Below are 9,259 nucleotides of genomic sequence, written 5' to 3' on the forward strand. Positions count from 1 at the left end.
TCCAAAATCTAATATTCAATGGTTTAAATTGCTGCATTTCTCATTTGCAATGCAGACACGTGTGAGATGAGGTGTGAGGCATAAAAGGGAGCACAAGAGGCAACTGATCAGCTGAATAGAGACTGCCCCAAAGATGACCATACCCTGAGCCCAAGAAGCTCTGAGTACTTTACCTTACCTGGCAAATGGGATTTAGCAAGCATGATTAAATTAAGGTGTGAGGGGGGAGAGATTATCCTGGATTACCTCGGTGGTCCCAATGTAATCATGAGGATCCATAAGGAGACAGGAGGATCAGAATCAGAAGGCAATGTGAAGTTGGAAACAGAGGGATAAAAGGTGGTGCAATGAAGGGCCACAAGTCAGGGAATGCAGGCAGCTTTAGAAGCAGGAGAAGGCAAGAAAGTGGATTCTCCTCTAGAGCCTCCAGAAGGAACACAGGCTGTTAACACCCTGATTTTACCACACTGAGACTGATTTTTGAACTTCTGACCTCCAGAACTGCAAGATAATCAATTTGTGTTGTTTCAAGCCACTGAGAATTTGTCATTTGCTACAGTGGCACTAAAAAAACTACTAGAAGAGCTCACTGAGACATATTGAGTCTGTACAATGGCAGGGACCATTTCTAGGTAGGACTATCTTTAGGGTGTGGTAGTACTGGGTCTGGAGAGTTGACTGCCAGCATCCTTCCTCCCTCCCCCTCCCTGAACCCCAGTTCACTGCGTGCCTCCTCCACTGCAGCCGAGGTGACTCACAGGAAGCTGGCCCCATCCACACTACAGGGAAGGGTTCTGTCATGGAAGCCAGTCATGTTCCTCCTGGGCCATTCACACAGCCAGCTGCACGACAGTCAGTGCCTTGTTACTGTTCTATGAGAGACAGTAACCTAGGTTGTCCCACACACACAAACGGGAAGGGCTTTAGAGAAATATCTGGGTTGTCTCTGAATGTGAACAAGGAAAGCAGTGCCCCCACTGCGGGCAGCCATAACACAGTCAGCAGGAGGTGGAAGACAAACTGGCCAGAGGGAAAGGGCAGAGTAGGGAAAAATGGAGAAAATCATGGAGACAGCGTGAATAAAACACATTCTCTGCAAGCCCTGCCATGAGCTGCTTCTTCATGAGATTGAAGGTTTTTTGTTGTTGTTTGTTTGTTTTTTGTTTTTGTTTTTTTTTTAATCTTTAAGACAGTTTGAGTTAGGATGAGACAACCATCCAAACTGATTCAGGACGTCAGACTTTGCGGAAACTAAAAAAGCCAGATAATAAAAGTAGATGACTCACATGTGTGAAAAGTTTCCTTTCCAACTAAAGGCGGGGGAAAACTAGAACCTTGAATTTGTGGTTATTCCACTATTCTTGCTATTTTTCATCACTCAAATGTATTTTTCAAGAATTAGGAACTTATTCTCAATGAATACAGTGATGGTTCCCTGAAAATTTGTAACCAAGTAGGGAAGAGAGTCTCTAAACAGATTGTTTTGAATTGACTTAACAATCACACAAGATAGACTGTAAAATTTATCAAAGAGTGGGGCTGAGTTTCTTATATATGATTTCATGCAAATTTTTGTCTACCTGATGATTTTTAGTTTTTGTCTACAGGGTGAGTGAATAAAGGTGTCTCAACATGGTCCAGAACTAATGGTGTTCCCTGGCTCACTATGACATCCAGGGTCATTTCTGTTTCCTTTTCCATGAACTTCTCCTTCCTCTCATTTGGTCTGTTTTTCAATCGGACTTTTGTCTTCTTCTCAATTTGGAGGCACGTCAGAGACATGAACTCCTTGAACAGCTGATGTTACAGATGCTTTTCACAGCCTGTTGCCCACATGCAGCTTTACTCTTTTTTGATATACAAATTTTTTTCAAATTTTTAAAATAAAGTGGCATGTCATTTCTTCTATGGTCTGTGGGTCTTATCTCTACCTAAGGTAGTCTACCACTTCCCAAATTTTTACATGCCCCTAGATTGTCACCAAATTCTTTATCATTTTGTTTGTAGAGTTAGAACTTAAACCAATTTACAAGGTTAATCAATCTGACATCTGCTTACATATGTGATAGGAAGCAAGAGTTCTAAGAAAGAGAGTTCTTTCAGCTCTGAGGGATAGAGCTTAAAGTCAATATTCAATGATACTCTGTCTCATTTTCTAGAAGGAACTGGTGGTTTCTGTTTGGAACTCTGACAATTTTTTCTTAGTCCCTGAAAGTCAAATAGGTTTATGTCTGTTTTGGTTTGAGTCTGTTCAGCTAATTCTCCCTGGGACTTGAAGGCTTTATGAACTGAAGGCATGACTGTTTTTCAGCTCAAGAAAATGCTGCATTAGTTCAGTTATAACTTCTGTTATTTTCTCCTTTTGTCCTCAGGGTACTTGCAAGGTAGATTTGGACCTGACCTCAGATCTTACTAATTCGTTTCTTATTTCCATCTCTTTGAAATTTTCCTCAGTGTTCTGGGATATTCCTTTGGAAAATCAATTTTGTGGGGCACCTGGGTGGCTCAGTGGGTTAAGCCACTGCCTTCAGCTCAGGTCATGATCTCAGGGTCCTGGGATCGAGTCCTGCATTGGGCTCACTGATTGGTGGGGAGCCTGCTTCCTAATCTCTCTCTGCTTGCCTTTCTGCCTACTTGGGATCTCTCTCTGCCAAATAAATAAAATCTTAAAAAAAATCAATTTTGTTCTCAGCAGTGATTTTTACTGTTTACAGGGTTCCTATTACATGTTACAACTAGTGAATTTAAGTTTCAAATCTTTCTTGTATTTTTATGTTTTAAAAGATTTATAAAATTTATTTGACACAGAGAGACAGAGAGAAAGTGAGCACAGACAGGGAGAGTGGCAGAGGGAAAAGGAGAGGGAGAAGCAGACTGCCCACTTAGCAGGGACTCCCCACCCCCCACCACAGGGTTTGATCTCTGGCAGACATTTAACCAACTGAGGCATCCACGCACCCCAAAGCTCCCTTTCAAAATCTTCAGTAAGTATTTTGCTGCTCTTTACTGTAACTGTATCCCCCTCAGACTTCTTGACAATAAGTTTGTCTAGCTCTGTAGTCAGTTCTTAATCAATGAGGACACGTGCTCTGGACCTCAGTTTGGTGCTCCTCCACCAAGATGCTACCTGCCACTCAGGTGTGTGAACTCTTGCAGCTCAGGCCTAGTCACACTTTTGGGAACTCTGGGGCATCAGCGAACCTGCTCTAAGGGGACCATGCTTTGTGCATAAAAGTAGGCCCCTGCCATGAAGCAGCCCCTATCAAACCTCCCCAAGTTGTCCTTCCCTACACAGCACAAAGTCTCTAAGCAACTCTACCTGCTGGGAAAGCCCATTTCTCTATGACCAAGGACCACAAGAGAGGGAAGGTATACCATGGGCCCCACACAGAAAGGTCTTCACTGAAAGCCTTCGAAAGAGAGTCTGCCTTTTCTTCCAGGCATTCCATCATGGCACCTCAAAATCCTGAGATGCTCTTCCACTGCTCCCCCTGAGATGCCAAAACGCACTTGGCAGTCAAATAGGTCCTTCCCACAGCCCACCTACATGATTCTTGAGGGCCTGCCTGGTGCTGGGGATGGGTGAAGGCAACACAGGCCCCTGGTCTTGTGCTCTGATGTCACTGGCTCTTGAGCAAAGGAAGGAAAATGAGAGGGTCCAGGAGACTGCACACAACACCATGTTCTCAGAACATCTCCCTGGCCCCCAAGATCACCTTGTCATGGCAATGTCAGCAGAGCATGGCAAGTGCTACCTCAGAAGTCCCTCTGACACCTCAGCAACAGAGAGAGAGCCCACCCATAAACATAATCCCTAGAACCAGCATCCTATAGGAACCAAAACCCCTATAAGTGAATTACTTTGGTATATGTTAGTGTATTTTTACCTATGTAAAATATAAGAAAAAGAGAAATGACATACCTGTATGATTTGGGGCAGTACAGCAACTCAATTTTGAGTGTTTTGGATTATAGCTAGATACTTTTTTCCCAAAAAGAATTTTATAATCCATTTAATAAAAACAATGTGAATTGCCATGTATGGAATTTTTATACTATAAATGTTTTCATTGTCTTGAGTGGTAGTAATGTACATACACTGGCGCTGGTCTCAAATGGGGGATGTCTGGAAGGAAACAGAATACATGATTAGGGGAGTGAGTGTAACCCACTACCCTAAACAGTTTAAATTCTCACAAACATATACCTCAGCTATATATTTGGTTGGATGAATATCAACTAAAACTTTAAAATTAAAGTACCAGAAATTATTAGGGATGACATATTTTGGTAGACTTGTTTCTGATTCTGCCTTGTGACCTGACAAAGGTGTGATGGTGGCTCCTGTTACTGCTTGCTTATTACAGCTATGGCATACAGCGGTGGAAGTACTAAGCCACTAAAAAATTTGAGAAAGGATAAGCAATTCTAATAGTAAGGATATTTTCACATACATTATAACTAATTTAATATTTTAGGACTGAAACAAATCTAGAAGAATGTACAGACATTCTTCATCATTTCAGGTACTTTAACATCCAATACTACCCTAATCAAATCCATGGGACTTTAGTTTTATATAGCTTTTTCCTTGTAGATGAATCTGAAGAATAGAATCAGTATAAACTACGTTATGTCTGAAAGAATTCATCTTTGAGTATCAGACTTGACCAGCTCCACAGAATTAATAACAAGTCCCTTTCTTGGTGCGGCCACATTGGGAAACAGTGTGGAAATTCCTCAAAAAAATTAAAATGGAGCTGCCCTATGACCCTGCAACTGCACTCTGTATATACCAAGAAGATACAGATGTAGTGAAAAGAAGGGCACATCTGTACACCAATGTTCATAGCAGCAATGGCCAAAGTCACTGAAGTGTGGAAAGAACCAAGATGCCCTTCAATGGATGAATGGATAAAGATGTGGTCCATATACAATATGGATTATTATGCTTCCATCAGAAAGAATGAATACCCAACTTTTGTATCAACATGAACTGGACTGGAAGAGATTATGCTGAGTGAAATAAGTCACCAGAGTCAATTATCATATGGTTTCTTACTTCTGGAGCATAAGGAGTAACACAGAGGACATTGGGAGATGGAGGGGAGAAGTGAGTTGAGGGAAATTGGTGGGAGAGACAAACCATGAGAGACTGTGGACTCTGAGAAGCAAACTGAGGGCTTTAGAAGGGAGGCAGGTAGGGGGTTGGGTGAGCCTGCTGATGGGTATTATGGAGGGCACCTATTGCATGAAGCACTGGGTGTGGTACATAAACAATGAATTCTGGAACACTGAAAAGAAATAGAATAATAAAAAAAAAGTCCCTTTCTCCTTCTTTAAATTTCATAATCAATACAAAATGTTACATGGTATTGGACTTGAGCTACTACTTGCTGTATGTCCAGATCTCTTACTGACTTTCTTTTTTTTTTATTTTCAGCATAACAGTATTCATTGTTTTTGTACCACACCCAGTACTCCATGCAATCCGTGCCCTCTATAATACCCACCACCTGGTACCCCGACCTCCCACCTTTTATATACCTGGAGGCACTTGCATGAGGCAGACAAGTTCTCAATAAAGAACTTTAATTTCAATATATTAAAGTATACTATGTTTTCCACAGTGAATATAGACTATTTATCAAATCAGAAACAAGTTCTGAAAAAAATACCCATATACAGATAGCTAACAAATACACAGCCCGGTACCTCTAAAGGTTAGTACTTCCACATATTTCAAAAGGCATCAAGTTTCTGCTGTTTTCCCCTGATCCAAGCATGCACATTTGTGTGTATGTAAGTAAACACCCAAAGACAACTGAATTAGTAGTCCACATTCACCACATGGATTAATGCCTGTTGTGATCTCTTTCCCTCCCAAATTGTTTCTGATTATTCACTTTAACTAATTTTGCCTGCTTTCCAATAATAGAAAATTTGCTTCCCCACCCCAGCACCAATCAAAGGGATACTTCTGTCCTGTGAGCCTTCATTTTTCATAGGGGAAAACAAACAAACAAACAAACATCCAAAAAACCCTGAGCAGTGAAACTAGAAATTCCCTCATGTTTCCTTCCTTTCTGGAGCTTACTGCCCTTAGGTTGCACAGTTGCCCAAATATTGGCCCCTCCATAAGAAGCTGTAAGTAACACCTAGTGGATGAAAGATCCAGGATATAAGGAAGGGCTACTCTGGGCAGTTGCATGGCCTGGGATGGTCTGCCTCACCACTGGGCAAGGTCTGGGGTCTGGGGTCACCATACCTCAACACCGTTAAGAGAAGACTTCAACAAGAATGTATATTTCATCATCTTTGCCTGAGAAAATAAACACTGCCTTCAATAAACAGTTTCAATAAAAAATTAAAATTTTAAAACTTAATTTTAAATATAATTATACCAAGAAGAATCATGACACATGTTGAATTATTTTAGGAGCCACAGTCTTTCTGAGGTACAAATAAATAGTTTGTACAAATAGGTAAAATCATTTATTAGGAACCTTTAAACCTCTTACAATAAAGTTACCATTCAATATAAGAATAAAGTGACTATTTTGCTTAAAAATAAACAAAGGTCACTTTGAACGAGAATGGCAGCTTCCCTGTGGACATCCTCTATACCCAGCCCAATCAGTACTTACCAAGTACAAGTTTGTAGATTTTGCTAACATGGTAAATGATGGAAATAAATGAGGAAGACAATATTTTCAAAACAGTGTAAAAAGAACTTTAAAACAAGTACCTTGATTCTACTTATTCTTCCACTCTAATTTGTAGCCTTTGGATAATATGTGGGAAAGAACATATATACATTTAAATTTTAACTTAAATGTCTACTGAAATAAAATGCTATCTTATTAAAATTCCTATCCAAAATTAAAAAAAAAAAAGTCATGGTGACAAATAATGTTGACAATCATGTAATGTAATCCTATCTTAAAACTCAAAACATGCTAAGAATGAATATTTCAAAACTAAATGGTTCACTTTGTTAAAAATATTCTTACTGAGTATTAAAAAAAATCACCCAATGGTATCATGTTTTTAAACTCATTCTACTCATCATGCCTGTATTTTATCCTACCAGTTCTCTCTAATGACTTAGCATTCTTTCTTGTCTGCTCTCCTCTCTCATTTCCTTTCGCCAGCACCAAAAACACAAAGACTCCAAAGTCCTGAGAGCAGATTGGAGTATCCCTTTGTCTTCTAGAAGCTGTGCATTTTGACCCTACTGGTCCATTCCACCTGCCCATTAGGCAAGATTGCCCAATAGGACAGTGCAGTCAAAAAGGGAGGCAAGGACAGAATCTTGAGGGATAGCAGAGAGAAAGAATCACCTTAAGAAAACTGGCAAGAATTCCTATCTTACATTGAGGTCTTTCATCCATTTTGAGTTTAATATTTTGTTCTAATAACACAACTCTGGGTGGGCTCCCAGATGGCTCCTCAGTGGGGACACATCACCAGGAAGACCACACCATGATTAGAATTTAGAATCTTCGGCACCCCCACCCCAACCCCTACATTCCCCCAGAGAGGGGAGGGGGCTAAAAGCAGAGCACATCTATGTAAGGAAGCCTCCATAAAAATCCTCATAGCAGGGATGCCTGGGTGGCTCAGTTGGTGAAGCAGCTGCCTTTGGCTCAGGTCATGATCCCAGCGTCCTGGGATGGAGTCCCACATCGGGCTCCTTGCTCAGCAGGGAGCCTGCTTCTCCCTCTGCCTCTGCCTGTGCTCGCTCTCTCCCCACCTCTCTCTCTGATAAATAAATAAAATCTTAAAGAAAAATCCTCAAAGCAGGGGTTTCAGGAAACTTCCAGGTAAGTAAACATATCCAGGTACCAGGAGGGGGATGAAACCCAGCTCCACAGGAATACATTCCTGTGCTTGCGACCCTCCCAGACTGTGCCCTTTGTGTCCCTGCATCTGACTGTTCATCTGTATCCTTTATAATACCTTTCATAAATTGTAAATGAAAACAAATGTTTCCCAGAGTTCTGCAAGCCACTCAGTTGAACCGGAGGAGGAGCTGAAGAAATCTCTAATTTGTAGCCAAGTTGTAGAGAAGTTGTGGGTAACATGGGCCCCTCCTACTTGTGACTGGCACCTGAATGTGATGGAACAGTCTCACGGGACTGAGACCTTAACCTGTGGGATCAGATGCCATATCAAGGCAGACAGTGTCAAAGCTGAGTGAAACTACAGGACACCCAGCTGGTGTTGCAGAGTTGCCTGGTGAGGGAAAAATCCACAGCCTCAGCCTCAGTGTTAGAAGTGAAGTGTTCTGTGTGAATATGGTAATATGAAAGCCGATGGGAGAACTGAAATGTTTGCTTGACATACACTCTCACACAAAATATTATGTATGCCAGGTCTTTGCTGATGTGATATAGCACATATTCAAGTTCTAGTGAAATATCATAAAGAGTCAACTCAAAAAACAAACAAACAGACAAACAAGCAAACATACAAAATATGGATGAGCTGGGAGAAAATAAGTAATGTTTCCTCTTTCCTATCAAGAGAAAGACCATTCCTGAATTATCCAAGATTTTGCTTTTACCTGAATAACCATACAGTTCAACAGTACTTGAAGGAAAAAGCATGTTTGCTCCTCAGCGGTCCTTTCCCCTGATATGGCCGGCAAGAGTGGAGTGATTCTTGTGGATATATCTTTGCTCCAGAGTGGGGAAAAAAAGGAGTTCTTTCACCAACGTTCAAAGGGTTTTTAAAAAATGGCCTTTATTAAAATACATTTGCCCCTCCTTTGGAACCTGCTCACACTACACTCCAGGCCAGCAAGCATCAAGGGGTTGGAAATAGGGTACAAAGTCCCATGAAGCCACCTCTCCCTCTAAACTATTCTTCTCTCTGCCAAATTCTGCTTCGGTCAGCCTAAGGATCAAATACCTGTCTTTGGGCAATAAAATGATGTGCATTAATCAATCATTGGCCCTAACTGGCAAGTTCCTTAAAAACTCATGGGACACAGATGGTTGCCATGACTTTCCCAGGAAGCAGCTACTGTCTTTCCATGAATGCGGCATGAAAATACACAGCTGGGTGAGCAGATGAATGTCCACTCATGAAACAATCATGCTGAGGACAATAAACAGTAGTTTTGGATGGCAGATTTAAATTTCATTCACAGCCAAGAAAACACTCCAGATACATGATGTGTCTCCACTTCCTTCTGTTTCCAACATCTGAGTCCTCCCTTCCATTCCTGTTTCCACCACTTCAGTAAATGTCT

The sequence above is a fragment of the Mustela nivalis genome (genome assembly GCF_964662115.1).
Source record: "Mustela nivalis genome assembly, contig: HAP1_SCAFFOLD_681, whole genome shotgun sequence".
NCBI lineage: Eukaryota > Metazoa > Chordata > Mammalia > Carnivora > Mustelidae > Mustela > Mustela nivalis.